The following is an 18,026-nucleotide window of genomic DNA, read 5'->3' as shown; positions in this document are numbered from 1 at the left end:
TAGGGAAGGGCTGAACCTCTGCTCCCTCACACCCCATCCACCACACCCCAAAGCCCCAGGCCATCCTTTCTGCCCCTAAATCCTCTGGTTTGTGCCCTTCCTCCATGCCTGGAGAGGTGACAGCAGGCACGGGGTGCTCCTGCCAGAGCAAACACCGATAATTACAGCAGATTTACACCCCACGGCTCGCACCGAGCAGAATGAACTCGTTTAAGTCAGCAACAACGGGTCAAGCCAACAGCAACTTGTCTCCATCAGACCTTGGGAAGGGCCAGGGGAGTTGCAGGAGGGAGAAGCCCTTTTATCCTAATTAAAGCACAACCTGGCGGAGCTCAGCTCCCACCTTTCCAACACCTTCCGCCGAACTGCTTAATCACGGGCAAATGAGTTTCTGTAATTACAGCAGGAAGGGATTTATCTCGGGACGCAGAGGTGGAGCAGCACGACCTGCGGAGAAAGGCGGTGTCAGCAAAGAGCCTGCCGGCCGTGCAGGGCCATCCCCGAGTCCCTAAATCCCTCCCCGATCCATTCCAGAGCCAGCAAACATCAGTTTCTCTGTGCTCAGACTCCAGGGATTGGCTCTCTGTGCTCTCTGGCACTAAATTTCTCCTGGAGGGAGGAGGAGAATCCCTGGGAAGGGAAGGGAAGGGAAGGATCCCTGGCAGCTGGGCAGTCACCTGCTCTGGGCACAGGGAGTTTTGCTCCTGCCTGAGCAATCCAAACCCTAATCTCTTTTTTCCTCTCAAGACAAATTAAGATGTTTTTCCAGGCTGGAATGAGATTGGACCACTGGACTGATTTTTTTTTCCTGCAGCACTGTTTTGTCACAGCCTGAGAGAGCCAGAGGGGCAGCAGGGGCACTGAAAAAGGGCTCCTGCAGCAGCTCCCCCTCCTCTGTGCTCATCTCCAGCTTTTGCAAACAGCTGGAGAAAGGAATTCCTCGGCTTCACCGGGGTCTTGTCTCAGCAACTGTGTTTAAGTCAATATTTATTTACTGCACACAACAACTTCAGTCAGGCGCTCAGGAAAACAAACACTGCTGCACACACTGCCTGGGAAAGGCAGGGCTTGACTTAGCATCGTCTCCAGGCGTTTCCTGAGGAAAGTTTTGGAGCTGGAGCTGCTCTTGGAGCTGTGCCACTGTCACCAGCAGCCTGGGGAGCTGCCTGAAGTCACCAAGACCAACACAATGTGTGTTTTTCTGCTCAGGATTGGCAATTTCACCAAGCAGAAGGGGCTGCAGCCCCAGCCAGGTCTGATCGATGCTTCACACATGCAAATGGACACCACATCCTCCATCTGAAAGCTCAGCAGGATTTTTCCAACTCCACAGCCTCTCCAAGGAAAACAGGGCACAGGATTCATTCACGACCATCACACAGTGTGTTTCCCAGCCAGGGCTCAACACCCCACAAAATCGAGAGGAAAATCATTTCCCTCAAGCTCTGGGTTTGGAATTAATGCAAAGCACTCAGGACCAGAGTGAAAGCAAGGAAGGGGCTGAAGGCTCCGAGTGCTGCCTGTCCAAGGCTCGGACATTCCAGCTGCTCCCAGCCACCAGAGCCTTCCCTGCGCTCCCAAAGTCCTGCCTGGCAAAAGTTTGGAAGCTGCAGGTCACATCTCCCTTTCAGAGCTCACTCCCCCAGCAGCACAGCACATCACCTCGGCCTTTCCTCACTCCTTCCCCTCCTCTGCCCAGAGCTTCTTCCCTTCCCACAGAACTTCCAACTCTCCTGGCAGGTTTGCCTGAAGGGCTGAGCAGAGTTTTGGCTGAGCCTCTGGGAATTCCTGTGTGTGGTAATCCATGGTGGGAAGCAGCTCTGGCCTTTGGGTTAAACTGGCAGGAACATTAATAAAAAAGCCCCACAGAAGACCAAAACTACAACAACTGCAACAACAAAAAAATCAGAAGCTTCTGTTCCACCCGAAAGCAGCAGGTTCGTGCACTTTTGGAAGCACTTCTGAAAGGCAGATTAGATCAATACGGAGATGGAAAGCACAGGCAGCACACAGGCAGCAGTCCCTTGTTTTATTCCACACAGATCCACATTTTAAAAAAAACCAAAAAGAATGAAACAAAAGAAAATATAAAACCCGAAACCAAAAAAAAATACAGCCAGAAAAGCAGAGAGGGAACAATGATTTCTCGATTTCCCATATTTTATTTTCCCCACCAGCGACTTCCAGATCAAACCCACTCACTTTCCAAGCCCCAGCGAGGGCTTTTTGCCCCCCCAGCTCAAGCTGAGCTCTCTGACTTCACCCCCAACCCCAACACGAGTCCCTCACCCCAGAGCTGCGGTGGCTCCATGCCCGAACCGGGCAGAGGGACTCTGCTTTCCCCCTGGGCAGATGCAGCCAAGGCGTTAATTAGAGGTTAATGAACGGCCTCAGAGCACAGACATCAGTGCCCTCTACTGGGACCGGTCAGAAGGGTCTGTGGGGGAGCACTGGGAGCCTTGTGTGGCTCCCAGAGAGGGTTGGATGTGCCCTGGCAGGAATAGCCTCAGTGGGTGCGGGAGAGGTGCGGTACCTGCTCGGGGGAGTTCTCCCTGCACAGGCTCCTTCCTCCCATCCCATCCCATCCCATCCCATCCCCATCTCCAATTCCATCCTATCCCCACTCCATCCTATCCCCATCCCCATCTCCATCCCAATTCCATCCCAGCCCAAACCCCATCCCCTTCCCCATCCCACTTCCATTCTCATCCCAATTCCATCCCTATCCCAATTCTCATCCCATCCCATCCCTATCCTCATCCCAATTCCATCCCATCCCATCCCATCCCATCCTTTCCACCCCGCACAGCTCCCCCAGCCCCACCACTCCGTGTTCCAGACTCCAAGATGGAAATGTCCCTCCAGGAGCCCTGGGAGCACAGGGAGGAGCCCTTCCTTTGTCCCCAAGCCCTTCCCTTGTCCCCAAGCCTTCCCTTGTCCCCAGGCCCTTCCCTTGTCCCCAAGCCCTTCCCTTGTCCCCAAGCTGAGCTCCAGCCGCCCAGCCAGGCACCCCCAGCACTCCGAGCTGAATCGGCTCTGACAGTGCTTGGGAAAAGCAAATCCCCAGGGAAAGGAAAGGAAGGGGGAAGGTGGGCTTTACAATTTATAAAACCACTCTCAGTTTGACTGCATTAGCTTTGCCTTAGGCTCCAAAACACGACGAAAGCCAAGCAGCGAGGGGGGGCGAGAGGGATTGGGGGGGAGAGGGGGGATGGCAACGAAGGAGAAAGCTGTAATTGCAATTGCTGGAATTCACTTTTAATGCTGGCTGCTGAATACAGTAAACACACTCTCAAGTCCAGGGAATAAGCATTGATTTTTTTTTTTTTTTTTTTACTTTTTTTTTGCAAGTGTTCCAGTGAAAAGCTTCAAATCAATCCTGTTCTGTCAGACACTTTCTTTGCCTCTTGGCCTCCAATTACTCACCCTCCACATCCACCCTTCCCAGATCTCACCTTCAGCAGGGACACCTGGTGCTGGAGGAGCACTGTTTGATCCAGAATCCCACCCTGCACACCCAGTGGGGCTGGAAGGAACCCCAAGGAGGGACCCACAGCCTCAGCACAGGAGGGACTTTGCCCCCTTAGGAACAAGGGAAAGCTGGAATGCAGAGAGGAGAGGGGGTGCAGGGGGTGTGGGGATATTTCTCCCTTGCCACAGCTCCATAAAATCATGGGTGATGCACTGAGGCCTCAGGCTGAAGCTCTGGGCTGCACACAGAACCCACAGGAACCTTTTGGTTGTTGCACTGATCCTTCAGCACCTGCTGCAGAAACTGCCAGGACTCAGTCCCAGTGGGATCCTCCTCTCCCACCCACCTCCCACACAGCCCTCCAGCTCGCCAGGATTTCCCAAAGCTTCATTTTTCAGCCACATGGCTGAGTCCAGGCTAAAGGCTGGATTTTCATCCCAAGAATTTGCAGGTTATTGGCAATGTTGGGTCCCTCCCAGGTTTCCCAGAGGCAGGAGCTCAGGGGGAAAAGCTCCTTGTGAGATCCCAGTGAGTCCCACTGGCTGCAGAATCCCTGCTGGAAAGCTTCAAAGCAAGAGAAAAAAAATGCCACTTAGCCAGGGAACAACTCCAGGTTCTTTTGTACCTCTGCAGGAGGACAGTGTCAGACTGGCTTTGATTGTCTCTCTGTGACTGATGCAGGAAGGGAAGATGTTGTCAGGTTTTTGATGCTTCCCAGGACTCTACCCCCTGGATGGCAGCGTTTAATTCACCTCCTCCATGAACAGACAGAGGATTATTAGCCAGAATGTCTGGATTGTGGGATGGGGACAGCAAGCCCTGTTGTCACACAGAGAGGGAGCACAGCCTCCTACAAACTCAAGGTTTACTCAATGATCTTGGAGGTCTTTTTCAACCTGATCGATTTTCTGATGATGAGGAAAAGCTGATTCTCTGTCAGGTTTTAATTCCAGGTGAGGCTCAAACAACTTCTCCTCTGCTCCTGTGGCTGAGGGAAGCTCCAGCCATGTGCTCATGACACAATTCCACTTCTGGAGGCAGAGAGGGACAGGGCTGTGCCACTGAAATGCCACCCACGAGGGGGACAGGGCTGTCCTTGTGGCCCTTGCAGGAACTGATTGAACAAATCCTTCCAGAAAGCCACAGCTGACATTTCCTAGGACAAAACTTTCTCCAAAGCAGACACAGATGGAAGCAGACACATCCCACAGCTCCTGCCACGTTTCCCTCCCTGCTCACCCCACATGGATCAAGACCTCCTGGCACAGAGAATTCGCTCTCACTCCCAACACCCAGCATGAAGAAGAGTCACCACTGCAGTGACACGACCTTCAGCTGCTGGCAGCCCAGACATTTCCTTCTGACAGCTCCCACATTCACCCTCAAATTATATGTACTGTATATGACTGTTAAGAATAATCACAGTATTTGCAGTGGTGTGTTAGGCACCAAATTATGTATAGGCAAAGCGATTAGAGAGCAGAACAAAGTGGTTCTTCATGCAGCTAATGGCCAAAGTACCACTATTTTCCATCAAGACAATTTGCAGCCAGAGCAGCATCTTCTCACTCCCCAGCCAGGAGCAGCTTTGCGTGAAATCTTCAAAAACAACTCTGTTATCACAAGTCTCAACAGCAGAGCTCCGAGGGGGTTGTAACAGCCTTGATAGTCTTTAATTCTTCTCACCCCACCGCCTTTCCCTCCTGTCCCAAGTGCTTTGCTCGGGGAGATGTGGCTGAGTGTCGCTGCAGCCAAGTTGTGTATCCAGCGCTTAATGGCATTACAACTTCTGCTGACTCCCATCTTTGGATTAAAAACCTGCTCTTTAGGTTTGTTTACTAAAAGTCAAAATCAATAACCATCTCGGCTCGCTGTCCTACAAGGCTTCAGTGTCAACCTTGCGTTCAGAGCCCTGTTTTCCAGGAGGATGATGGAATATGCTCAAACCACACACAAAATCTGTGTCTTCTGCCTTTTCCAGAGTGTTTTCATGGATAAAACCTTTGGGTTCAGGTCCACCTTGAAGTTCTCCCTCCTTTTTTTCCATGGGTTTTCTCCAAAAAGCCAAGCACCTGCTTTCTAAATCCTGTCCAAGTGTGAACTAGAAGGAACTTCCCTGTGCCAGGCCCTTGGAAATAACAGATCCAACACAGCAATTACTCCAGCAAAACCAAGAGGGAAATTAATGGCATATTGTCCCATGGGGTAGGAAGGAAACACCAGAACTTCTAGGGAGATGAGGAATCTCAGAACCTTGGACCAGGGATGGAGAAGGTGCAGGAGCTGCAGGGAAGGAAGGGATGAAGCTCTGGGAGCAGAAGAGGAGCACTGATGCCCTTGCTAGCTCTCGCTCCAAGGTTGATGGAGCTGCCAGGAGGTACAGCATGTTCTCTCCTATTGATCTATCAATGTCTGCTCTCCAGAGGAGGGATTACTCACTTCTGATAACGTAGCAAGGTTGCCTCTGATGAAAATCAATGGCTCTGACTGCCCAGCCTTCATTTAATTACATCACGCTGCAAACCCGGCGGGAGCAGAGCGGGGACGTTCTCCAGCACCACCTCTGCTCCCTGCTCCTCTCCCCTGTTCTCCACAAGCATCTTCCCAGGATTATCAAGACAAATGGCCTTGACAAGAGGAGTTTTGCTGTCTGATGTGCAGCCAAGGGAAGGACACGGGGACTTCTCCATCACCTTGGCCCACAGCTGGCAAAGCTGGCCGGGAAGAGAAGGACACCAGAGAAGTGCAGCCACATTCCTGGCAATTAGCTCTGGGGGAAGGAGGACTGGATTAAGACTGAGTGTGAGATCAGGCGGCTTTTTACAAGCTAAATAAGCAACAAGCAGTTTGAGAGAGATTTTTCCCCCTGTTTACAAGGCCAACCAAGGCCAGGTTAATTAATCTCTCTTTCCAGCTGCCCTTCTCACTAGGGCTTGTTCTTCACTTTGAGCAAAACACCCGAGACAGCTGCTCAGATCTCTCACATTGCAGGGTGATGAAAACAAAGGCACAGATGAAAATTGCTTTAGAGCTTAGCCTCTTACAGAAAACAAACGTGCCCGTGCTGTAATTAGGACTAGGCATGCAGGAGAAGAACCAGATCTTTGACCGGTGCTTAACAGGGGATGGTAAATAAAAACAACAACAATCCCTTCCCACACACACACACAGAGGCACAGAACCAGGCAGGCCTATTTTCCTGGAGCTCACAGAAGAGGGTGGTTCATCTCTCTTGATCCTCTCACAAAGGCACATCCCAGCCCAGGCTGTGGCTCTGTGCATGCTAAACCCAGCAGCCATGCCCTATCAAAACGAGGCGTTCAAACACACTCTGCTGCCGCCGGGGAGAGTTTAGAGCAGGCAGAACCACGGCGGTTCAGGAATTGCTCCGAGCTGTTCAGCTCCAACAGCCGGGGCTGCAGTGCAGAGCATCATCTGAAGCGGTGGCACAGCCCCTGCCATGCTCCCAGCCAGCAGCTGGACAAGCCAGCACTGCCATTTGGAGCTGCCCTGCCTCCTCCTCTCCTCCTCCTCCTCCTCCTCCTCCTCCTCCCCCAGACATGGTTTAAGGCGTTTAGTGGCAGAGATAAATTCTCCTGTGTTTGTTTCAATGAAAATGTCCACGGCGATGTTTTGTTCCAATCGCCATTAACAGCACAATCAGAGCTGTGAGGCCTCAGCCAGCCCTCCCCACACGAACATCCTCCATCCTCAGCTCATCCCAGATCCTTTCCCGGCATTTATGTGGAGAACAGGAGGCAAAAGCACAGCAGGCACCAGCAGCAGCCACTTCCACAGCCCTGCAGCCAGCCACGAGCTAAACCCAGGAGCTGTGGTGCTTTAACACAGCTGGCAAACATCTGTGTGAGAGTCTCCTGGCTGGGGAGGGCTGCAGGAAGCTAAAAACCCCGAGTTCACTGGGGTTTGGGTAATGGGGCTGATGGGCAGCAGGATCTATCTGGCTGTCCAGAAATCTCAGTCAGCACCAGGCTCTGCCCTGTCCCAGGACAACACTTCTGCTCTCACCATCCCTGAGGACAGCAGCCACAAAATGCCAAAAAAACAGGTCAGAAAGTGGAAGAGCTCAGATGGCAGAGCTGCCTGGCTGTAGGAGAGGCTGCAGGTCCAGCAGGGCTGCAGAGATGCTCTCACAAGAGCTGTCTGCCTTCCTCCTCCCTCAAGGTCTCCTTTCCAAGCACGTCCTCTCTGCCAGCCAGGCTTGGAGCACCAGGCAGGTGCCAAAGCCTTGAGTCACCAGGCTCAGAGCCCTGCCAGAGCCTGGCATGTCCCCGAGGGCTGGGGACAGGGGGAAGGAGCAGTCTCCATGTGTGCTCGCTGCTCCTCAGCATCCAGACGTCATCTTCAACCCACTTGCCGAAAGGCTGACGCATTTCCAGGGAGGAATAAGACACCCTTAGGAACAGCTCTTCCTCCTCAGCAAGGGTGGCCAAAGGAATTGCCAAAAATACGCGTTTCTCGGGGTTTTTGTGAGGGCTCTGCTGGCAAAAGGACAGGCTGCCACTGCAGGGAAAGGGGCTGTGGAGTGAAGTATTAATCCTACAAACATGGGGCTAAAGGCTGCCTGGTCAGGAATTATCAGCAGGTTTTGGTTGGAAGGATAATGGCAGCGATTCTCAAGTGAGAGCTCTCTAAGAAAAGAAGACAGAGGAGGGGAAAATACCCTTAATTTCTAGATTATCTTCTTTCTTAGCTCCCTTGCTATCAATTGCTTTGAGAAGTGGCCGTGGATATCAGCAGACGATCTATATTCCTTTTCCTCATCCCTGGCTGTGGAACATCTCAAGAACAGGAAAACTGCTCCTGGCCCTGTGACCTCAGAGATCAACTCCCCTTTCTCTGCTGTCAACACCAAGACAGAGCTAAGCTACCAAGAGCACATTCCCAAGATTCTTTCCTCAAATGTGGCTCAAATTGGCTAATGCATTAGGAGATTACTGGGGTGGAAAGGGCAGGAGGGATGGACGGAATGCAATCACAAGGGCCTCATTTCTCCTGGAAGCTCTATTAATGGCCAAGGAGCCCTTTGGCACATAGATAAGCCCAAGGCAGAGAGGAGCAGGGAGGGAGACAGAAGGAAAATGCCTTCAGGGATTGATGCATTTCCATTCCCCTGGCAGCTTGTCCCAGGCTTTCCCTGCACCAGCATTCCCACAGGTGAGGGGACAATTCCCTGTCACACAGCAACAGCTGACCAGTAATTAATCCCAACGCCAACCCTGCCCGAACCTCTCCCACTCCTTCCACGTTCATTTATTTAATTTATTGCTGTATTATCGCCAGACTCACGAGTTAACTCCTCTCCACATGGCTGCAAACGGGAAAGATCTGGAAGTTATCCCAGGGCCGTGTAAGACAGGAAATCATTTCCCACGTCAGGTCCTGAGGCTGGCTTTGATCATGTAAACACACACAAATCAATTGGCTGCAGGATGGATGCCAGGGGTGGGTGACAGGTATTCCAGAGACCCACATGCACAGCTGCTGGAGCCTCTGCACCGGGGAGAACATCCCTTCTCCTGGCTGACTTTGATGGAAGGATGCCAGCTGGCATCAGGGAAGATTTATCCCTTGTCACACAGCTCCTCTGCAGAGCTCGACAGCAGCGCTGGGAACACTCACGCCCAGGAGCAAAGTCTCCTTAAGTGGATTCAGCAGACCTGGGCCAGTTCTCAGCTTCGGGAGCCTCTGGCCTGGGATGGCGTGGCCCTGAACGTGGCACAGCTCAGTCTGACTGGATTTAGTTCAGAGCTCCACACTCGCACCCTCTGCCGTGCCGTTTCCTCCCTCTGAGCTCTTCCAGCCGAGCTTGTTAAGCCTCATCACAAACTGTAAACCTCAACCCCGAGTTCCAGCACCGCCCCGAGCTCGCCACCCAAGCGTTGGGAGATCTCTGCACGACTCCAGCAAATCATTTAATCCCAGTGCCTCCTCTCCTCTAAGGGATAATTCCTCCTCTGTTTATGAATCTCTGGGATGAAGCCCATCACCAAATTAAGGCTTTGGGGGGTCCCTGGCCATGCAGATGGGGTCCTGCCATGATGGAGACTCAGGGATGTCAGATGTGCTCCACAGAAGCCACACCAGGCAAGGATTAATCCCCCAGAGAGTTCTCCATGAGCTCCCAAAGGCTGCTGAGAGCACACGTGCAGCCGCGGCACGCGGCGCTGACCGAGCAGCTTATCGCCTTCGCCTCGGCTTATTACACCTCAGCAGCTTTGTATCTGGGAAAAAGGAACACCAGGAACCCATCTCAGAGCCAGCTCTCGAGCAAGGGCTGGAGCAGCTCTGAGAGCAAAGAGCTGAGATAAACACAAGCACTGTTTTGTCGGGGCTCTTTATCTCCCCGAGGGGTCTGTGCGGGCACAGATAGCTCACCAGGGCTCTGTGCTGGCAGCTTCCCGCGGGGAGAAGGCTGCTGATTCCTGGAAAAACAGGCAGGTGTCCATCAATACCCTGAGTGGGACCACCAGGAGCTCCCCCAGCAGCCCAGGGGAACAGGGGGATTTATAGGGGGGTGAAGTCACACCCTCAAGTTTCAGCAGGCACAAGGGGGGAATCTTCTCCCCCTGGGGACTCCAGAGAAAAAATCCCTGTGGGGATGATGGAGGGGGAAGAAGGCTCAGGCCCAGCAGTGTGGCTGGGGCTGCTGAGCTGAGGTGTCAGGAGCAGGAGGAGGTCCCTGTCACTGCAGGGCACAAGGCCAGGCTGGCACAGCCATGCTCGGCTGAAGAGGCTGCAGCTCCCTCCCTGCTCCCCAGCCAGCTCCAGGACACAAAACAAAGATGTCAGCTCCTGGTGACACCCAAATCGCAGTTTAGGGGAGCCCTGGATTGGTTAGGAAACAAATCCCTAACCCTGGGGCTGCCTCCAGAGCTCTGCAGATGGCTCAGGAGCTGCTGGGATGGGTTTGGGAATGTGGGGAGGGAGAATCCTCCTGAGCCACCAAACGGAGCTGTGGTGGAAAGAGAAATGTGAAATTAACGGAAATGGCTTCTCTCCTCCCCAAGAAGCCTCTGGCCAAAGGGCTGGGAAATCACAGCCTCTCCTGCCTGCTCTGTGCCATGAGCTCCAGCAGGAGAGGAGAGGAGAGGAGAGGAGAGGAGAGGAGAGGAGAGGAGAGGAGAGGAGAGGAGAGGAGAGGAGAGGAGAGGAGAGGATTGGGGCACCCCAGCCACAGCCTCAGCACCATGTCCTGACCCACAGCTCTGAGGTCCCCACAGGTCACAGCTCACGCCCCAAAAAGAGGAAGGTGAGAAATGCAGTGCCATGGCCAAGAGCCCTCCCTGGCTCTGGGAAAACACCTGGCTCTCACACAGTGGCCACAGGGGCTGGGAAGGTGAGCTGGGCAGGGAAAGGATTTAACCCAAAGTTGCCAAAGGACTCAGATTTAACCCAGGCAGGCAGCAAAAGCTCAACCACATCCAGTGCTCAGGGGGCTGAGCTCCAGTCACCAGCTCAAGGCTGGCCCAGGGTGCCTGGCTCCCCTCTTCTAGCTCAAACTCAGCACAGACCTCTCCTTTCTTCCCCAGCACGGATCAATCCATGGAAATGAGCTCCAACACAGGGCACATTGCTGGAATATGCTTAGAGATGCAGTTTGAGGAAACCAACTGCATCCTGGAGCCCCAGGCAAGCTCCCTGCAGAGAAAACACCAACAGTGGTGTAAAGCAGCTAATTCCTTTTATTCTTGATCCCCTTGGGCTGAGGGGAGCCGGGAGGTGAGGGTGGGGTGGGCACTGTGCCCCGTGTTGGCACCACCACTGCATCCTCATGCTGCAGGTGAGCTCCCCTGCCTCGACAGCAGAGCGTGCAGAGGGAGAGCTTCTAATTAAAATAAAAGACCTCAGAAAGCTGCTTTGGAAAGAAATAATTTAAAGGGGGAAAAAAAAATAATTAGGGAAAGGAAAAAAAAAAAAAAAACAGCAAAAGAAAAGAACATATCTCAATTGCAAAGTTCCTGCTTGAGCCGTTTCATTTCCATTTTGCACCACAATAGGAGGAGAGCAAACAATGGCTGAGAGGAAGCAGCCTGATTGTGGGGAGGCAAAGCACCATGCTCGTTTTTCATCAAACGTGGGTGAACCCGATGAAAAAAATAAAAAAATATAAATATATCCATTTCCTCACTTCATCTTGTACCCCCCTACCAAAGCAAAAAACCAAAACAGCCCCTCAGGACAGCTCATTGCAGCTCCTCCCCACAGCCTCAGAGCTGCTCCAGCTTCTTCTCTCCCACTTCTTCCCCAGACTGGGAGATTTGGGAAGCAAAGGTGCAAAAAAGGGCCATTCCAGGGCCACCATTCCCGGTGCCACCAAAGGCCTGGAGATGGAGAGACACACTCATCCCACCCGAGAGCACAAAGAGGAGGAAAACGAAGATAATTCCGCCGGCATCACTTGCAGCAGGGCCAGCAGGGCCTCCCTTCCCAGCAGGGTGGCTGTTCAGGGTGACAGCTCCGGGTGACAGCGTTCGAGGGGATCCACCACCGCCGCTTCCAGCGTTGCCAGGGCGACAGGCGCTCGGTACAGCGTGTGAAACACTCCATTCGCTTATTGATTGAGCCGCCGTCAAATTCAATCACAAGCGAAAATGGATTTTTTAATGCGACTATTAGCTGCTTTTGAAAGGCAAATTGAGTTCAGTTATACCGAGTCAGCCATCAAAAAACAATTTGCCGTCAGCCAGACGGGCCGGAGAGGAGCTCGGCCTGGAGAGACAACCGTGCACGTGGGTTGGGAGATCCGAGATGGGAACTCAGGGGAAATAGGACTTTTCCTCCCCTAAAACACCCTGGCTGAGGAAGGTGAGGTTAATGCTGGGCTTTGAGGGGCTGGCATGGTCACAACTCCTTGTGGGATCCACGGCTGGAAAGGAGCAGAGGTTCAAGGAGGGATTTTAGTTCTAGATTTCATCCCAAAAACCCAAGCAGGGCTCCAGGGTGAGCACAGCGAGGCTGACCCCAAATACTGGGGAGCCAGGAGAGAAGGACACACAGCCCACTGTCCCGTGGTGAAGCCCAGCCAGTGCCACCTCCTCCTTGTGCCACCCCAGAGCCACCACAGCTCAGCAAAGCTCATTTCCTTCCAGCCGCCGGAAAATAAGATTTTTCCCTGGCTGATTAGGGAAGCAGATTCTCATTACTGTGTTAAGTGAGGATCAATATTGCAGCCAAGTCTGAAATCAGCCCTGTCTGGAGAGGCGCTGAGTGCACCAGTTTGCCCAGTTTGGGGCTCAGCAGCATCTCTGGGGGGTTTGGACAGTGTTGGTCCAGGATGGAGATGGAAGAAGGAGGTGGAGATGGAGATGAGATGGAGATGGAGATTGGAGATGATGGAGGTGGAGATGGAGATGGAGATGGAGATGGAGATGATGGAGGTGGAGATGGAGATGGAGATGGAGATGGAGATGGAGATGATGGAGGTGGAGATGGAGATGGAGATGGAGATGGAGATGGAGATGGAGATGGAGATGGAGATGGAGATGGAGATAGGGATGGGGATGGAGATGGAGGAAGGATGGACAGGACAGAGCAGTTTTTAGCTGAACTTGAAGTTGACACAAAACTCTGCCAGATGTGGGTGGACTTGCCTGTACACATATATCTGTAAATAAAATCTTCTATATGTTAAAAAAACACATAAAAATAAATATATTCTCCCCCTCCAGAGCTCAGGGACTATAATACAGCCCATTAATTATAAACCCATTGTTTTTAGATCCCCTGAGAACCCTGCAATTCATAAATAAAAACCCAGCTTCACTTTGGGGTGCTGCCTTTCCCAATTCTCCTCTCAATCCCACGAGCAAACTCCCAGGCCTTGTTAAACACTTGCAGGAGCAGTCCAGGAATTTCCACAGCAGCATAATCCAAAGATCTGCTTTCAAAGAGCCTCTGCTTCCCGCAAAGCTCCAGCCTCAGCTAATGAGAGCTTAACCACATGTTTGTGGCGGATGAAATGGTATCATTTTGCAATTATTATCATTCAAACATTATTTATTTAACCCGCAGCCACATTATATCGACTGCAGAATTGCTGTCATTTTTACTTTTGATGGCTCTCTTATTGAGCTGAGCGTGAGGAATTGTGCTCAGTGTCCCCAGTGTGGGAGAGACTTTCCCTGCTGGCTCACCCTCTCCCCAGCCAGGTCCAAGTCTCTGCCCCAGAGCTGGTGGCGTTTTGTACAAGAATCCCCCAAAAATAGGCGTTTTCCCATCTTTTTTTCTGCTCCACCTTCCTCTACTGACCATATTTGGGGAATTAATCTGTTCTGACCACCAGCATAAAGCACTGTGCACCAAAGAGTTACAGAGAAAGGTGGATTTGGTGCCACCTTTGTGCCCCAGCAGCTCTGAAAGCTCCTCTGTAAGAGCTGCAGAGGGGTGGCAGAGGCTGAGGAGCTCTGTGCACCCCACAAAATCCAAATATGGGGATAACAGACAGCCTTGGGCTGAAAACCCTTCTCCAGGGAAGCAGCAGGATGAGCCCCAGCCAAAATCCTTGGAGTTTGCAGGAAAATAAACACCAAGGGGTGCTCAACTCAAGATCTGAATGCCAGCAGGGTAAAAAAACTCTGCCCTCCCTCTCTCTCCTGGCCCTGGCTCTTCTCTCACACGTCACTCTCCCGAAGCCTTGCAAGATGTATTCACACAACAGGAAATCCAACATTCCCCTTCGCCTTCTTCTTTCTTCCTCTCTTTTAATTTTCCCCAAATGTAAATGAGGAAGTCATCTCTCCTCCGGTGATGAAACATCTGCCTGGAGAAGCTTGCAGTGCAATGCAACATATTTTGATCACTGCTACATCTAATTACAGAGGAGAGAAAAGAAAAATCACAAAGCAGGGTTTGGGACTTTATTTTTTTTTTTCCCCCCCAAAACACAAGGCATCTGAAAAATAATGGGAAAACAGCAGCACTGACAATCAGAGCAGAGGCAGCTTCCCCATCAGGCTTGAAAAACAGCCCTGGAATACAGAGCCTGCTTGGGAGGAGAGGGATTTCAGGGTGAGATAGAGGAAGATTAATTGCTCGTGGGGACAGGGAATTGGAATCTTGGTGTCCTCAAAGCCAGAGGCTGCTCCAGCCAGGCTGCAGCAATCTGGCTGCACATCCATCCTTTGGGGCTCACCAGGAGGTGTCCAGGTCAGATCCTTGCAGCTCCCTCACTCCTATTTCAAATCCCAAGGGAAGGAGGGACACAGGGGAAGAGCCCTAAACAGCAGTTCATGGTCACAGGTTTCAAGACCCACCAATCACTTGATGCAGATGGGGAATCACAAGGTGCAGAGGGAGAAAAGGCTGGAGCTCAAAACTGGGATGCAGTGGCTCCGCCCGGAGAGGGACAGCCATTCTGCTCCAGCAGCAGCTCCAGGCTCTCGCAGGGAAGCTCTGGAGATGCTCAGGCACAGCTCCAACCTGGCAGGGGCAGAGCCCTCGCCTCGGCCTCGGCTCCTGAAGTGACAACGGCAGAGGTGTCAAAGGCACGGCAGGCAGCGCCACCCACACCCCTCAGCATTCCAGAGGGGCTGATTGCTTCCCTTGTTTATCTCGGAAAAAAATCCACCGAGAAGCGCCGGTGGGGAGCAGCCTCCAGCCGCTCGAGGATGTTGTTCTCCGCGGGAAACGGAGCTTTTAGAACTTCCAAATAGAGCCCTAATCACAATCGTTGCTATTTCCCTGTCTTGCTCTTCAAGCTCAAAGGGAGTCCATGGCTAAGCAGCAACAAACAGCACCTCTAACGAGACCTTTCATGGCAAGGAACCAAGGCCAGCACCGGGGGAGCCTGTTCAGCAGCCTCACTGGAGGAACGCTGACAGGTTGTTTATAGCAGCTCGCAGAAAGGCACTGCAAAATAAACAGGAGGCTACCTGCCTTCCACCCTGCTCCCACCCGCTTTGCCAAGGGGAAACTTGATTTCCCCTCGAAACGTTTCGAGTTTTTAGAGGAGGGAAAACAAAACGCTGCCTGTGATGAATGGAGGCTGGCAGCTGGTGGGGACAGGTATGGCACTTCAAGCCGTGGGAAGCTGGCCCAAAACGCTCAGGCACCGCAAGGAAAACAAAAAAGCTGATGGGAAGGATGCCCACAGACAGGCAGGGGGGTCTCAAGTCCCAGTTTTCCTTCACAGGGATTTGTCAGCAGCGTTCTGCTGGCAAACAGACCCTGGTCCATCCTGCCAGGCAGCTCTGCTCCAAAACAATTGCTCCGAGGATCGTCCTCGCCGTTTCTTCTCCTGCCTGAGCGTGGAGACTCACAAGCGAGCAGCAGGTGCCTGTTCAGAGCCAGCAAGATGCAATGGTTTGATCCAAGTCCGTCTGCACGTGGAGAACGGGCTGAAAGAGCTGGAGCCGACAGAGCTCCTCAGCACCGCGAGGAAAACAAACGGATCCACAGACACCCCGAGCCGCTCCTGGAAGGTCACATCCCTCCTCGCTGTGGGTTTCATCCAAGTCGTGTCTGTCGGGGAGAGAGAAAAACACAGCCCTGGGGCTGTCCAAGGCGGAATTAGTCCTCTGAGCTGTCCCCTGTGGGCACAGGCACGTGTGCTGCAGGGAGCGCGTTGTCACCTTGGCGCAGCGCCGTGCGCTCCCTCCTCGGGCACAGCCCGTGCTGACAAGGGCAAAAGCAAGAAGAAAACTCACCCTGGGCTAACGGGAGGCAGAGAGTAGGGAGATTAGTCACCACCCCGAGATGCGCGTTTCCTGGGGAATAAACCAGCTGACAAAGGGTGGAGGACACGAGGAAGGCAGGACGGTGTGGAATTCCATGATGGAATTCAGTCCCTGGCTCTGCTCCCCTCTCTGCTTCCCTCTCTCCGTGTCCTGATTCACCTCCTGCTCCTCAGCTCCTCTCGGGCCACTGGAAGCTCTCTGGGGTTTGCCAAGGGCAAGTTCATCCAAGCTCAACCCAAATCCCCGAGTCCCTCCGGGGTCAAAGGGAGAATTGTCCCTAACCCCTCCCAGGACAGGCAGACAGACAGACGTCCTTCCAGCCATTCCCGCTATCTCCCAGGACACGGGAGTGTTCCCAAGCGGATCTGTCAGTCTATTTGGAGCACCAATGTTTGCCTAAGCAAATAGCTCGGAAAGCTCCGCAAATAGCAGGAGGGTTGGTTAATTGGGAAGAAGGCAGAGAACCACAGAGCAAAACGCGTGCAGGCAGCGCCAAAGGCAGGGAAGAGCACGGCTGAAGGGATCTGGCCGCCCCAAGGGCACGTTTGCCCTCCATACATTGTTTTCTCGGTCCCAGCACCACTGTCAACAACACTCTCCGCATATGCAAATAGGACCATACTCCCGCAATTACATGGCAATCAGAGGCAAATTACATTCTTGCTGTTTACTTTCGGTGTCCTTAATTAATCCGGTTATTAGACGATTAATGAAGCTTGTTTGGTGAAAAACTCATAGCATTTACGGCGCGAGCTCACGCGTGCAGCCGGGCTGGCATCTGGCTCCGCAGCGGCACGTGGGGACGGAGGCTGCGCTGTCCCCAAGGCCAGCAGAGCAGGGTGACACTGACACCAGCCCCGCAGGGCTCGGGGGGGCTCAGGGGGGGCTCAGGGCTCGGCTTTTCCAGCTGTGCCTGCGCTCCAGGAGCTCAGTCCTGCGAATCGAGCCGAGCGCTGCATCCCAGCCTGGAGACACCGCGCACCTCCCCGCTCCTCTCCAAAGGCTGCAGGACCCACCCCGGCAGCTCCCACCGCTCTGGAAGCTGCTGGAGAAGATTCCCAGATCCATAAAAATATTCCCAGCTGCTGGCCCCCGTCATCCCCCTCCCCAGGCGGCTCCCAACCCACCCTGCCCTCCCCAAAGGTCAGCCCGGCTCGTGTTTGGTTAAGCTGCCGATAATGAAGTGGCATGTTCATCTAATGATCAAATTGCTGCACCACGACCATGAAAGGCTGAGGAGAACTAATTAAGAAGCTCATTTGCATACTCCAGCGTTTCCGGTGCACGTATGGGGTTCCCATAGCAACCAGTACAAAAGCCGGTGATGGTGTGTGGGTTTTAGTGGGTTTTGAGTGCTGCTCCTTCCCTTTGTCATCCGCCGCGGATCACAAAGGCTCTGCGAGGAAGGTGCGGTGACACCGGGCTGGGGAGGGACATTTCTGCACAGCGAGGGGGGGCACAAAGGAGCTGCCAGCACAGCAGGGGCTGAGCCAGCTCCCAGCGCCACCAACTCAGACACCTGAGCGGGAAACAGCGATTTGGGGCTGAGGACACACTCGAGCAGAAATCCCTGGCCTGGCGCTGCGCTATCCAAAACTTTCCCGAGTCACTTTGTGCTCGGCTCCAGAGAGGAGTTTTGCAGGGATTGCAGCAAATCCCGCAGCACCCCCGAGCCCTGAGGAGGGTCTGGCTGCAGGGAGCTCAGGGGAACGCTTACAGCAGCCGGGACATGGGGACACTGTGGGATGCGACCCTAACTGCTGCACCCCAGGGCGGGAGGAAGGAAAGCAGGAGCGGCCAGGTGAGGGTGACAGCTCAAGTCGCAGCAGGCTCCCCGCAGTGCGGCGCAGTCCAGCCCC

The 18,026-nt window shown here is 53.3% G+C and overlaps 1 long non-coding RNA gene across 1 annotated transcript; it reads right to left on the bottom strand.

The window, feature by feature from the left end:
- Positions 1 to 14,335: 14,335 nt before the first annotated feature.
- LOC146426980 (uncharacterized) lies at positions 14,336 to 16,499 on the bottom strand. The gene is made up of 2 exons (XR_014856604.1): positions 16,138 to 16,499; positions 14,336 to 15,985 (listed from the first exon to the last, which is right to left on the bottom strand). It is a non-coding gene; the product is annotated as an uncharacterized LOC146426980 (long non-coding RNA).
- Between the last annotated feature and the right edge of the window lie 1,527 nt (positions 16,500 to 18,026).

The sequence above is a fragment of the Lichenostomus cassidix genome, chromosome 26 (genome assembly GCF_008360975.1).
Source record: "Lichenostomus cassidix isolate B80296 chromosome 26, HeHo_3.0, whole genome shotgun sequence".
NCBI classification, from domain to species: Eukaryota; Metazoa; Chordata; class Aves; order Passeriformes; family Meliphagidae; genus Lichenostomus; species Lichenostomus cassidix.
Note: the sequence above shows the minus strand (reverse complement) of the source record. Positions and strands in the feature narration are given on the sequence as shown.